Source organism: Oncorhynchus keta, chromosome 12 (genome assembly GCF_023373465.1).
Source record: "Oncorhynchus keta strain PuntledgeMale-10-30-2019 chromosome 12, Oket_V2, whole genome shotgun sequence".
Classification (NCBI taxonomy): domain Eukaryota; kingdom Metazoa; phylum Chordata; class Actinopteri; order Salmoniformes; family Salmonidae; genus Oncorhynchus; species Oncorhynchus keta.
Window position 1 is genome coordinate 46,860,160 of NC_068432.1, and position 13,551 is coordinate 46,873,710.

The 13,551-nt window shown below is 52.0% G+C and overlaps 1 protein-coding gene across 4 annotated transcripts in view; it reads left to right on the forward strand.

Moving 5' to 3' along the window:
* Positions 1–13,551, forward strand: part of dym (dymeclin) — a 221,875-nt gene that overhangs the window by 207,339 nt on the left and 985 nt on the right. The gene's annotated exons all lie outside the window — the stretch shown is intronic.

Sequence of the window (13,551 nt, forward strand, 5' to 3'; positions counted from 1 at the left end):
GGTGTAGCATCTCTCCAGCCGTATCTCCTGCTGCACATCTCAACACTGTGGCTTATCTGATAATGGAGGTGTAGCATCTCTCCAGCCGTATCTCCTGCTACACATCTCAACACTGTGGCTTTTCTGATAATGGAGGTGTAGCATCTCTCCAGCCGTATCTCCTGCTTACACATCTCAACACTGTGGCTTTTCTGATAATGGAGGTGTAGCATCTCTCCAGCCGTATCTCCTGCTACACATCTCAACACTGTGGCTTTTCTGATAATGGAGGTGTAGCATCTCTCCAGCCGTATCTCCTGCTACACATCTCAACACTGTGGCTTTCTGATAATGGAGGTGTAGCATCTCTCCAGCCGTATCTCCTGCTACACATCTCAACACTGTGGCTTTTCTGATAATGGAGGTGTAGCATCTCTCCAGCCGTATCTCCTGCTACACATCTCAACACTGTGGCTTATCTGATAATGGAGGTGTAGCATCTCTCCAGCCGTATCTCCTGCTACACATCTCAACACTGTGGCTTTTCTGATAATGGAGGTGTAGCATCTCTCCAGCCGTATCTCCTGCTTACACATCTCAACACTGTGGCTTTTCTGATAATGGAGGTGTAGCATCTCTCCAGCCGTATCTCCTGCTACACATCTCAACACTGTGGCTTTTCTGATAATGGAGGTGTAGCATCTCTCCAGCCGTATCTCCTGCTACACATCTCAACCCTGTGGCTTTTCTGATAATGGAGGTGTAGCATCTCTCCAGCCGTATCTCCTGCTTACACATCTCAACACTGTGGCTTTTCTGATAATGGAGGTGTAGCATCTCTCCAGCCGTATCTCCTGCTACACATCTCAACACTGTGGCTTTTCTGATAATGGAGGTGTAGCATCTCTCCAGCCGTATCTCCTGCTTACACATCTCAACCCTGTGTCTTTTCTGATAATGGAGGTGTAGCATCTCTCCAGCCGTATCTCCTGCTACACATCTCAACCCTGTGGCTTTTCTGATAATGGAGGTGTAGCATCTCTCCAGCCGTATCTCCTGCTACACATCTCAACACTGTGGCTTTTCTGATAATGGAGGTGTAGCATCTCTCCAGCCGTATCTCCTGCTACACATCTCAACACTGTGGCTTTTCTGATAATGGAGGTGTAGCATCTCTCCAGCCGTATCTCCTGCTACACATCTCAACACTGTGGCTTTTCTGATAATGGAGGTGTAGCATCTCTCCAGCCGTATCTCCTGCTACACATCTCAACACTGTGGCTTTTCTGATAATGGACTGAATAATTCCCTCCCTCTGTATGACCAATCTCTGGGGCTGTTCCTTCATCTTGGCATGTATCTGTCAGAACTGGGTTTCAAAAAGCATTTGTTTTCTTTCAAGCTCTCATCTAGCGATCACACGCACACAGTTCTGACTGACAGTTCACTGTAGCTTTGTGTCTCTTCAGTTGTGATCTCCGGCTGGCCTTGACTGATGCATCCTGCCACAATATGATCGCTGCAGCAGTGTGAGAATCTAGGTCGCTCATTCTATCGCTCAACTCTGCCTCAGTCTCTTCTGCCTCAGAGATAATCATCACTACTCTGTCTGCGTGCCTAGAGAATAGGGGGGCATTTGTGACACAGCCTTAGCTTCCTAATGAAAATCCATAGGCTAAGATGAATGCTGTGTGGAATCATCAATACATCTATAATTGTCCTCTCAAAGCACTTAAACAGACAAGTGCCTAGCAGTTTGTTAAAGTGAGGATGACATGGTAGAGTACTAAAATGGACAAGAGTTGGAGAGACATTAACCATGTTTCCACTGGCTGTCTATCTGGCCATTTGTCACTGGGTGGAGCTAAATGTAGAGTTTATATGACTAGTCCCGCAGCAACTGCTTCTAATGCACCCATATCAACTGAACTAGGACAGAACACTTTTACCCTCACTGATCTAAGTTGTGTTGATTAAAAGCATCTGTTAAATTCCATATATTCTTCTTCTATTGGAAGAGCCTTGAAGAGCTGAATGAACTAGACATAGACATAGAAGAGCATGATAGATGTATAGAAGCATTGCCTTACAATGAGCCGGCCAGACATGCGTCCTTGGCCGTCTGTCTATATCTGTGTGAAATGGGTAACAGAAGGTGAGAATGCCCCAGGGACAGCTAACTGATGTTCTCCCCCATCCGTGCATGCTCAAGCCCCCCATCCTGTGTACTCCCTGTTCACCCATGACTGAGTGGCTACGCACGCCTCCAACTCAATCATCAAGTTTTCAGACGACACAACAGTAGTAGGCCTGATTACCAACAATGACTAGACAGCCTACAGAGAGGAGGTGAGGGCCCTGGGAGAGTGGTGCCTGGAAAAATAACCTCTCACTCAATGTCAGCAAAACAAAGGAGCTGATCTTGGACTTCAGGAAACAGCAGAGGGAGCACCCCCCTATCCACATCGACGGGACAGCAGTGGAGAAGGTGGGATGTTCCTCGGCGTAAACATCACTGACGATCTGAAATGTTCCACCCACACAGACAGAGTAGTGAAGAAGGCGCAACAGCGCTGAAGAAACTTGACTTGGCACCTAAAACCCTCACAAACTTTTACAGATGCACAATTGAGAGCATCCTGCCGGGCTGTATCACCGCCTGGTACGACAACTCCACCGCCTGCAACCGCAGGGCTCTCCAGAGAGTGCTGCGGTCTGCACAATGCATCACCGGGGGCACACTGCCTGCACTCCAGGACACCTACAGTACCCGATGTCACAGGAAGGCCAAAAAGATCAAGGACATCCAACCACCTGAGCCACTGCCTGTTCACCCGCAATGACATCTGCTAAATATGTGTACTTGACCAGCTTGATTTGATTTGACACCACCGTTTTCCGGCAGCGCCAGACTGGCCCGATTATGTCTCTCAGTCCCCTGTCCCTCGTCACCAACCCTCAGTCCTCAGGCAGAGACAAAGGACCCATCCAGAGATAGGGCCAGCCTCTCTTTCCCTCTCTTTTTGTCTGTGTCTCTCTCTATTCAAGGGTCTTTATTGTCATGGGAAACACATGTTAACGTTGCCAAAGCAAGTGAAGCAGATAATATACTAAAGTGAAATAAACAAAAATGAACAGTAAACATTACACTCACAGAAGTTCCCAAATAATAAAGACATTTCACATTTCATATATATATATATATATATATATATATATATATATATATATATATATATATATATATATACAGCGTTGTAACTATGTACAAATGGTTAAAGTACAAAAGGGAAAATAAATAAACCATGTTTATGCTTGTATTTACAAAGGTGTTTGTTCTTCACTGGTTGACCTTTTCTCGTGGCAACAGGTCACAAATCTTGCTGATGTGATGGAACACTGTGGAATTTCACCCAGTAGATATGGAGTTTATCAAAATTGGGTTTGTTTTCTAATTCTTTGTCGATCTGTGTAATCTGAGGGAAATATGTGTCTCAAATACATTTGGCAGGAGGTTAGGAAGTGCAGCTCAGTTGCCACCTCATTTTGTGGGCAGTGAGCACTGTCTTCTCGTGAGAGCGCCATGTCTGCCTATGGCGGCCTTTCTCAATAGCAAGGCTATGCTCACTGAGTCTGTACATAGTCAAACGATTCCTTAAGTTTGGGTAAGTCACAGTGGTCAGGTATTCTACCACTGTGTTCTCTCTGTTTAGGGCCAAATAGCATTCTAGTTTGTTCTGTGTTTTTGTTAATGTTTTATCTTTCCCTCTGTATGTGTCTCTCTGTTTCCCTCTCTCTGTGCCTGCTGGTCAGCCTCTCTCTCTGCCTTTCTGTCTGTCTGTTTCCCTCTGTCTGTGCCTGCTGGTCAGCCTCTCTCTCTGCCTTTCTGTCTGTCTGTTTCCCTCTCTCTGTGCCTGCTGGTCAGCCTCTCTCTCTGCCTTTCTGTCTGTCTGTTTCCCTCTGTCTGTGCCTGCTGGTCAGCCTCTCTCTCTGCCTTTCTGTCTGTCTGTGTCTCCCTCTGTCTGTGCCTGCTGGTCAGCCTCTCTCTCTGCCTTTCTGTCTGTCTGTGTCTCTCTGTTTCCCTCTGTCTGTGCCTGCTGGTCAGCCTCTCTCTCTGCCTTTCCCTCTGTATGTGTCTCTCTGTTTCTGTGTGCCTCTGGTCAGCCTCTGTCTGTGCCCCTCTGTCTGTGCCTGCTGGTCAGCCTCTCTCTCTCTGCCTTTCTGTCTGTCTGTGTCTCCCTCTGTCTGTGCCTGCTGGTCAGCCTCTCTCTCTGCCTTTCTGTCTGTCTGTGTCTCTCTGTTTCCCTCTGTCTGTGCCTGCTGGTCAGTCTCTCTCTCTGCCTTTCTGTCTGTATGTGTCTCTCTGTTTCCCTCTGTCTGTGCCTGCTGGTCAGTCTCTCTCTCTGCCTTTCTGTCTGTCTGTGTCTCTCTGTTTCCCTCTGTCTGTCTGTGTCTCTCTGTTTCCCTCTGTCTGTGCCTGCTGGTCAGCCTCTCTCTCTGCCTTTCTGTCTGTATGTGTCTCTCTGTTTCCCTCTGTCTGTGCCTGCTGGTCAGCCTCTCTCTCTGCCTTTCTGTCTGTCTGTTTCCCTCTGTCTGTGCCTGCTGGTCAGTCTCTCTCTCTGCCTTTCTGTCTGTATGTGTCTCTCTGTTTCCCTCTGTCTGTGCCTGCTGGTCAGCCTCTCTCTCTGCCTTTCTGTCTGTCTGTGTCTCTCTGTTTCCCTCTGTCTGTGCCTGCTGGTCAGCCTCTCTCTCTGCCTTTCTGTCTGTCTGTGTCTCTCTGTTTCCCTCTGTCTGTGCCTGCTGGTCCGCCTCTCTCTCTGCCTTTGTCTGTATGTGTCTCTCTGTTTCCCTCTGTCTGTGCCTGCTGGTCAGACTCTCTGCCTTTCTGTCTGTATGTGTTTCTCTGTTTCCCTCTGTCTGTGCCTGCTGGTCAGCCTCTCTCTGCCTTTCTGTCTGTATGTGTCTCTCTGTTTCCCTCTGTCTGTGCCTGCTGGTCAGCCTCTCTCTGCCTTTCTGTCTGTATGTGTCTCTCTGTTTCCCTCTGTCTGTGCCTGCTGGTCAGCCTCTCTCTCTGCCTTTCTGTCTGTATGTGTCTCTCTGTTTCCCTCTGTCTGTGCCTGCTGGTCCACCTCTCTCTCTGTCTCTCCCACTGTCTTCCAGGTTCTCTCCCTCTCCTTCATAGTCCACTGTGAGCCCAGCCACCTACTCCTACAGCTATCAGGCTCAACCACTTTCAATGACAGACAGCGTTTGCGTCCCAAATGGCACCTTATTCCCACATAGTGGGAACCCTGTTCCCTAAATAGCTCTTCCCTACGTAGTGCACTATCTACGGAACAGGGTGCCATTTGGGATGGAGACGGACAGTGAGCTGCTTTGTTCTGTAGTGCTGCGATACAGAGACAGTCTGGCTCCTTTTTGGAGGAGAGGACAGGGGGAGGAGAGGGGAAGGATGGAGGAGACGGGAAAGGAGGGGAGGATAGAATAGGCGGGGGCGAGGAGGGGCGGATAGAAGAGAAGAATAGGAGAGGAGGATGGGAGGATAAATGAGGCGGGGATAGAAGAGGAGAGGAGAGGGGAGGATAGAAGAGGAGAGGGGAGGATAGAAGGGGAGAGGGGAGGATAGGAGAGGGGAGGGGAGGATAGAAGCGGAGAGGGGAGGATAGAAGCGGAGAGGGGAGGATAGAAGCGGAGAGGGGAGGATAGAAGCGGAGAGGGAAGGATAGAAGAGGAGGGGAGGAGAGGAGAGGGGAGGGGAGGATAGAAGAGGAGAGGATAGAAGAGGAGAGGATAGAAGAGGAGAGGATAGGGGAGGGAGGATAGAAGAGGGGAGGAGGAGGGAGAGGAGAGGGGAGGGGAAGATAGGAGAGGGGAGGGGAGGATAGAAGCGGAGAGGGAGGATAGAAGAGGAGAGGGAGGATAGAAGCGAAGTGGAGAGGGGAGGATAGAAGAGGGGAGGGGAGGATAGAAGAGGAGAATAAAATGGGAGGGGAGGGGAGGATAAATGAGGTGGGGCTAGAGGAGGGGGAGGGGGGGAGGGGAGGATAGAGGGGAGGATAGAAGAGGAGAGGGGAGGGGAGGATAGAAGAGGAGAGGATAGAAAAGGGGAGGGGAGGATAGAAGAGGTGAGGGGAGGATAGAAGAGGAGAGGGGAGGATAGGAGAGTGGAGGGGAGGATAGAAGCGGAGAGGGGAGGATAGAAGCGGAGAGGGGAGGATAGAAGCGGAGAGGGGAGGAGAGGAGGGGAGGGGAGGAGAGGAGAGGAGAGGGGAGGGGAGGATAGAAGAGGAGAGGATAGAAGAGGAGAGGATAGGGGAGGGGAGGATAGAAGAGGGGAGGGGAGGATAGAAGAGGAGAGGGGAGGATAGGAGAGGGGAGGGGAGGATAGAAGCGGAGAGGGGAGGATAGAAGAGGAGAGGGGAGGATAGAAGCGAAGCGGAGAGGGGAGGATAGAAGAGGAGAGGGGAGGATAGAAGAGGAGAGGGGAGGGGAGGATAGGAGAGGGAAGGATAGAAGAGGAGAGGGGAGGTTAGAATAGGAGAGGAGGATGGGAGGATAAATGAGGCGGGGATAGAAGAGGAGAGGAGAGGGGAGGTTAGGAGAGGGGAGGATAGAAGAGGAGAGGGGAGGATAGAAGAGGAGAGGGGAGGATAGAAGAGGAGAGGGGAGGATAGAAGAGGAGAGGGGAGGATAGAAGAGGAGAGGGGAGGATAGAAGAGGAGAGGGGAGGATAGAAGAGGAGAGGGGAGGATAGAAGAGGAGAGGGGAGGATAGAAAAGGAGAGGGGAGGAGAGGGGAGGTTAGAAGAGGGGAGGATAGAAGGGAGAGGGATAGAAGAGGAGAGGGGAGGATAGAAGAGGAGAGGGGAGGATAGAAGAGGAGAGGGGAGGATAGAAGAGGAGAGGGGAGGATAGAAGGGGAGAGGGGAGGATAGAAGAGGAGAGGGGAGGATCGAAGAGGAGAGGGGAGGATAGAAGAGGAGAGGGGAGGATAGAAGAGGAGAGGGGAGGAGAGGGGAGGATAGAAGAGAGGAGGGGAGGAGAGAAGATGAGAGGGGAGGATAGAAGAGGAGAGGGGAGGTTAGAAGATGAGAGGGGAGGAGAGGAGGGGCGGATAGAATAGGAGAATAGGGGAGGAGAAATGAGGAGGGGATAGAAGAGGTGACGATAGAAGAGGAGAGGGGAGGGGACGATAGAAGAGGGGAGGGGAGGGGAGGGGACGATAGAAGAGGAGAGGGGAAGGGACGATAGAAGAGGAGAGGGGAGGGGAGGATAGAAGAGGAGAGGGGAGGTTAGAAGATGCGGGGGGAGAGGAGGGGCGGATAGAAGAGGAGAATAGAATGGGAGGGGAGGGGAGGATAAATGAGGCGGGGCTAGAGGAGGGGAGGATAGAAGAGGAGGGGAGGGGAGGATAGAGGAGGGGAGGATAGAAGAGGAGAGGGGAGGGGAGGATAGAAGAGGAGAGGATAGAAAAGGAGAGGGGAGGGGAGGATAGAAGAGGAGAGGGGAGGATAGAAGAGGAGAGGGGAGGATAGGAGGGGGAGGGGAGGATAGAGGGAGAGGGAGGATAGAAGAGGAGAGGGGAGGATAGAAGAGAGGGGAGGATAGGAGGAGGGGAGGGTAGAAGAGGAGAGGATAGAAGAGGGGAGGGGAGGATAGGAGAGGGGAGGGGAGGATAGAAGAGGAGAGGGGAGGATAGAAGAGGAGAGGGGAGGATAGAAGCGAAGCGGAGAGGGGAGGATAGAAGAGGGGAGGGGAGGATAGAAGAGGAGAGGGGAGGGGAGGATAGGAGAGGGGAGGATAGAAGAGGGGAGGATAGAAGAGGGGAGGAGAGGGGAGGGGAGGATAGAAGCGGAGAGGGGAGGATAGAAGAGGGGAGGGGAGGATAGAAGAGGAGAGGAGGATAGAAGAGAGGAGGGGAGGATAGAAGAGGAGAGGGGTGGATAGAAGCGGAGAGGGGAGGGGAGGATAGAAGAGGGGGGGATAGAAGAGGGAGGATAGAAGAGGGGAGGAGAGGAGGGGAGGATAGAAGAGGAGAGGAGGGGAGGACAGAAGAGGAGACGAGGGGGGAGGATAGAAGACGAGAGGGGAGGATAGAAGAGGGCGAGGAGGGGAGGGAATAGAAGAGGAGAGGAGGGTAGATGAAGAAAGGAGGAGAGGATAGAAGACGAGAGGGGGAGGTTAGAAGAGGAGGGTAGGTTAGAAGAGGAGGGCAGGTTAGAAGAGGAGGGGAGGGCAGGTTAGAAGAGGAGGGGAGGGCAGGATAGAAGAGGAGGGCGGGATAGAAGAGGGCAGGATAGAAGAGGAGGGCAGGATAGAAGAGGAGGGCAGGATAGAAGAGGAGGGCAGGATAGAAGAGGAGGGCGATAGAAGCAGAGGGGAGGTTAGAAGAGGAGGGGAGGATAGAAGCAGAGGGGAGGATAGAAGCAGAGGGGAGGTTAGAAGAGGAGGGGAGGATAGAAGCAGAGGGGAGGATAGAAGCAGAGGGGAGGTTAGAAGAGGAGGGGAGGATAGAAGCGGAAGGGGAGGATAGAAGCGGAAGGGGAGGATAGAAGCGGAAGGGGAGGATAGAAGAGAGGGGAGGATAGAAGAGAGGGGAGGTTAGAAGAGGAGGGGAGTATAGAAGAGGGGAGTATAGAAGAGGGGAGTATAGAAGAGGGGAGGATAGAAGAGGGGAGGATAGAAGAGAGGATAGAAGAAGAGGGGAGGATAGAAGAGGAGGCGAGGATAGAAGAGGAGGGGAGGATAGAAGCGGAGGGGAGGATAGAAGAGAGGGGAGGATAGAAGAGGAGAGGGGAGGATAGAAGAGGAGAGGGGAGGATAGAAGAGGAGAGAGGAGGAAGAAGAGGAGAGGGGAGGATAGAAGAGGAGAGGGGAGGATAGAAGAGGAGAGAAGAAGAGAGGGGAGGATAAAAGAGAAGGGGAGGATAGAAGAGGCGAGGAGAGGGGAGGAGAGAAGAAGAGAGGGGAGGAGAGGGGAGGGGAGGATAGAAGAGGAGAGAAGAAGAGAGGGGAGGAGAGGAGGTGAAAAGAGTAGAGTCAGAAGTGAGGGAAGGAGAACTCTCCATACCTGGGGCTTCCAGAGGCCAGAAGACAGTAGTAAAAGAGCCCCTCGTCTGTTCTGAAGTACTGAAAAGTAGAGGAAATCCTTCACTAAACATAATGTCCTTTTTCCCCTGATCTGCACCTAGCTGCATTCCAGCCTGCCTGGAGTCTGTAGCCTTTTCCTTCTAAGCCTTATAACAGTGGGATCAGAGGGAACACACAGTCCTACAGTCTAGACAGGGACCTTGTCAGTGTGTTCTGGTCTGGTCCAAATGACACCCTATTCCCTATATAGTGCACTACTTTTGACCAGGGCCATTTGGGATGCAACCCTGTGCTGGACTGGGTGACTGGCATGAGCCTGGCCAAGTATGTAGTATTTAGGGGCTCCCGAGTGGCGCAGCGGTCTAAGGCACTACATCGCAGTGCTAGAGGCGTCACTACAGACATTGGTTTGATCCAGGGCTGTATCACAACCGTCCATGATCGGGAGTTCCATAGGGTGGTGCACAATTGGCCCAGCGTTGTCCGGGTTAGAGGAGGGTTTGGCCGGGGTAGGCCGTCATTGTAAATAAGAATTTGTTCTTAACTGACTTGTCTAGTTAAATAAATGAAAATAAATGTAGTCTGCTCTGCAAGCTGGGAGGGATGGATGGAGAGAGAGGGGGAGGTGTTGGAGCCAGGCCAAAACAATGAGCCATTCCTGGGCCAGCCTGTGTACGTGTCTGCTTCCAAAGAAACACTACAGGAGTGTTTACCTAACCATGCTAGTCTGAAGCTAGTCCACTAGCTAATCTCTAGACCAAATCACAAGCTAAACAACACTGATAGCAAACTACAAGGGAGTGACTGACTGACTATCTAGCTGACTGACTATCTAGCTGACTGACTAACTAGCTGACTGACTATCTAGCTGACTGACTAACTAGCTGACTGACTATCTAGCTGACCGGACTAACTAGCTGACTGACCGGACTAACTAGCTGACTGACCTGACTAACTAGCTGACTAACTAGCTGACTGACTGACTAACTAGCTGACTGACTGACTAACTAGCTGACTGACCTGACTAACTAGCTGACTGACCTGACTAACTAGCTGACTGCCTGACTACCTGACTAACTGGTTGACTGACTAACTAGCTGACTGACTAACTAGCTGACTGACTGTCTGACTGACCAACTGACTGCCTGACGGACTAGCTGACTGACAAACTAGCTGACTGACAAACTAGCTGACTGACAAACTAGCTGGCTGACTAGCTGACTGACTAGCTGACTGACTGATTGACTGACTAGCTGACTGACTGACTAACTAGCTGACTGACTGACTAGCTGGCTGCCTGCCTGACTGACTGCCTGACTGGCTAGCTGACTGACTGACTAACTAGCTGACTGCCTGACTGACTGCCTGACTGGCTTGCTGACTGTCTGACTGACAAATGTTCCAGCTGACTGACTGACTTGCTGACTGACTGACTGACTAACTAACTAGCTGACTGACTGGCTGGCTGGCTGACTAACTAACTAGCTCACTGACTGACTGACTGACTGACTGACTGACTAGCTGACTGACCCGAATGACTGACTGACTAATTAACTAGCTGACTGCCTGACTAGCTAACTAGGTGACTGGTTGACTGACTAACTAGCTGACTAACTAACTAGCTGACTGCCTGACTGGCTATCTAACTGACTGACTGACTAACTAGCTGACTGGTTGACTGACTAACTAGCTGACTAACTAACTAGCTGTCTGACTGACCAACTGACTGCCTGACAGACTAGCTGACTGACAAACTAGCTGACTGACTGACTGCCTGACTGGCTTGCTGACTGTCTGACTGACAAATGTTCTGGCTGGCTGGCTAACTAACTGACTGGCTGGCTGACTAACAAGCTGACTGACTGGCTGGCTGGCTGACTAACTAGCTGACTGACTGACTGACTGGCTGGCTGACTAACTAGCTGACTGACTGACTAACTAGCTGACTGACTAACTAGCTGACTGACTGGCTGGCTGACCCGAATGACTGACTGACTAATTAACTAACTGACTGACTGACTGACTAACTAGCTGACTAATTGACTGACTGACCAACTAGCTGGCTGACTGAATAACTAGTTGCTGTTAATGTATTTGGTAGAGACCGTCAGCTGGCTAGACCACAGTAATACAGCACTGTCTGTTGATACAGTATCGTATGACCACACAAGCCAGGGTCCATAGATCATAATGCCAGGCTGCCTGAGCTACAGACCAATACTACCCAGAGAGTTGACACAATGAAGGCTAATATGAATGGCCGGGAATGGGCCTGTCATGCCAAATAATGTCCCCACTTTTTGGCAGGGGGACACTATTTGGCGTGACAGACCCTTCACAGACCACAGCATAATAAGGATTACTATGTGTCTCTCACCAGAGTGTGATTAGTGTGTGACCCAAACATCACCCTGTGACCTGGCTGGTGGGATATGATGAAATATCACTGTATTATTCATGCTTCCAGGCCTGGCTGCTGCTGGTCTGGGTAAGGTTTGGCTTGGACCTTCGGTTTGGGTTGGCTGGGCTGTTGGTGGGACAGAAGAGATGCTATACTCTCTGACTGGACTGGGCAGGGATTGGTAGGACAGGACAGAGAGGATACTCTCTGACTGGACTGGGCAGGGATTGGTAGGGTAGGGCAGGACAGAGAGGATACTCTCTGACTGGACTGGGCAGGGATTGGTAGGGTAGGGCAGGACAGAGAGGATGCTCTCTGACTGGACTGGGCAGGGATTGGTAGGGTAGGGCAGGACAGAGAGGATACTCTCTGACTGGACTGGGCAGGGATTGGTAGGGTAGGGCAGGACAGAGAGGATACTCTCTGACTGGACTGGGCAGGGATTGGTAGGGTAGGGCAGGACAGAGAGGATGCTCTCTGACTGGACTGGGCAGGGATTGGTAGGGTAGGGCAGGACAGAGAGGATGCTCTCTGACTGGACTGGGCAGGGATTGGTAGGGTAGGGCAGGACAGAGAGGATACTCTCTGACTGGACTGGGCAGGGATTGGTAGGGTAGGGCAGGACAGAGAGGATACTCTCTGACTGGACTGGGCAGGGATTGGTAGGGTAGGGCAGGACAGAGAGGATACTCTCTGACTGGACTGGGCAGGGATTGGTAGGGTAGGGCAGGACAGAGAGGATACTCTCTGACTGGACTGGGCAGGGATTGGTAGGGTAGGGCAGGACAGAGAGGATACTCTCTGACTGGACTGGGCAGGGATTGGTAGGGTAGGGCAGGACAGAGAGGATACTCTCTGACTGGACTGGGCAGGGATTGGTAGGGTAGGGTAGGGCAGGACAGAGAGGATACTCTCTGACTGGACTGGGCAGGGATTGGTAGGGTAGGGTAGGGTAGGGCAGGACAGAGAGGATACTCTCTGACTGGACTGGGCAGGGATTGGTAGGGTAGGGCAGGACAGAGAGGATGCTCTGACTGGGCAGGGATTGGTAGGGTAGGGCAGGACAGAGAGGATGCTCAGGACAGAGAGGATACTCTCTGACTGGACTGGGCAGGGATTGGTAGGGTAGGGCAGGACAGAGAGGATGCTCAGGACAGAGAGGATACTCTCTGACTGGACTGGGCAGGGATTGGTAGGGTAGGGCAGGACAGAGAGGATGCTCTGACTGGGCAGGGATTGGTAGGGTAGGGCAGGACAGAGAGGATACTCTCTGACTGGGCAGGGATTGGTAGGGTAGGGCAGGACAGAGAGGATACTCTCTGACTGGACTGGGTAGGGATTGGTAGGGTAGGGCAGGACAGAGAGGATACTCTCTGACTGGACTGGGCAGGGATTGGTAGGGTAGGGCAGGACAGGGAGGATGCTCTCTGACTGGACTGGGTAGGGATTTGGTAGGGTAGGGCAGGACAGAGAGGATACTCTCTGACTGGACTGGGTAGGGATTGGTAGGGTAGGGCAGGACAGAGAGGATACTCTCTGACTGGACTGGGCAGGGATTGGTAGGGTAGGGCAGGACAGGGAGGATGCTCTCTGACTGGACTGGGTAGGGATTTGGTAGGGTAGGGCAGGACAGAGAGGATGCTCTCTGACTAGACTGGGTAGGTGTTGGTAGGGTAGGGCAGGACAGAGAGGATACTCTCTGACTGGACTGGGTAGGGATTGGTAGGGTAGGGCAGGACAGAGAGGATACTCTCTGACTGGACTGGGTAGGGGTTGGTAGGGAAGGGCAGGACAGAGAGGATACTCTCTGACTGGACTGGATAGGGGTTGGTAGGGTAGGGCAGGACAGAGAGGATACTCTCTGACTGGACTGGGTAGGGGTTGGTAGGGTAGGGCAGGACAGAGAGGATGCTCTCTGACTGGATTGGGCAGGGATTGGTAGGGCAGGACAGAGGATACTCTCTGACTGGGTAGGGGTTGGTAGGGTAGGGAATGGGGGGGGGGTGGGGGGGGGGAGGGAGGGAGGGAGGGAGGGAGGGAGGGAGGGAGGGAGGGAAGGAAGGAAGGAAGGAAGGAAGGAAG